The sequence below is a fragment of the Tursiops truncatus genome, chromosome 3 (genome assembly GCF_011762595.2).
Source record: "Tursiops truncatus isolate mTurTru1 chromosome 3, mTurTru1.mat.Y, whole genome shotgun sequence".
Taxonomy (NCBI): domain Eukaryota; kingdom Metazoa; phylum Chordata; class Mammalia; order Artiodactyla; family Delphinidae; genus Tursiops; species Tursiops truncatus.
In genome coordinates this window covers 5,795,248-5,795,993 of record NC_047036.1, presented here as the reverse complement: position 1 = coordinate 5,795,993, position 746 = coordinate 5,795,248, and the positions used below count along the sequence as shown (strand labels likewise).

General features: G+C 41.3%; 1 pseudogene; it reads left to right on the top strand.

Annotated features, from left to right (window-relative positions):
* The first annotated feature begins 205 nt into the window (after positions 1 to 205).
* LOC101329401 (large ribosomal subunit protein eL33 pseudogene) lies at positions 206 to 534 on the top strand (annotated as a pseudogene).
* The last annotated feature ends 212 nt before the right edge of the window (positions 535 to 746 follow it).

Sequence of the window (746 nt, the reverse complement as noted above, 5' to 3'; positions counted from 1 at the left end):
AATCACACCACTGCTTTCTGCATAATGCACTGCAAAAGCACAAACGATAAGAAAACTCTTGACCAAACTTAATCAAGCCAGTGAAGTAGCATCTTTCCAAAATGGAAATTGTTCGTGCCAGCAAACAAGCAGGAAGGCCTTAAAGACCCCACGTTAACAATTGTTATCGAAGGCTCCTGGGACCAGAACTTCTAAAACGACAAATATGTCTGGAAGGCTGTGGTCCAAGGGCATTTCTGCTGGCTATAAGTGGGGTATGGAACCAGAGGGAGCACACAGCTCTCCTGAAAATTGAAGGTGTATATACTTGAGATGAAACTGAATTCTATCTCGGCAAGAGATTTCCTTATGTGTACAAAGCAAAGGACAACACAGTAACTCCTGGTGGAAAATCTAACAAAACCAGAGTAATTTGGGGAAAGAACTCACGCTCATGGAAACAGTGGCATGGTTCATGCCAAAGTCTGAAACAACCTTCCTGCTAAGGCCATTGGACACAGAATCCATGTGATGCTGTACCCTTCAAGGATTTAAACTTATTGAAAAGTAAATAAAAAAGAGTGTGGATTTGTTCAAAAAAAAAAAAAAAAGCAATTGTTATCCAGTATTGACATCAATCTGTGGTTGCTCATCCCAAGGAGACCTTGGACTTGAGTTGTGTTGTTCACTGCTGCACTGCAAGACCCAGCACAGTGCACTCAAGATATATTCACCGAATGAATGAATTCAAGAATGACTATAGCCCA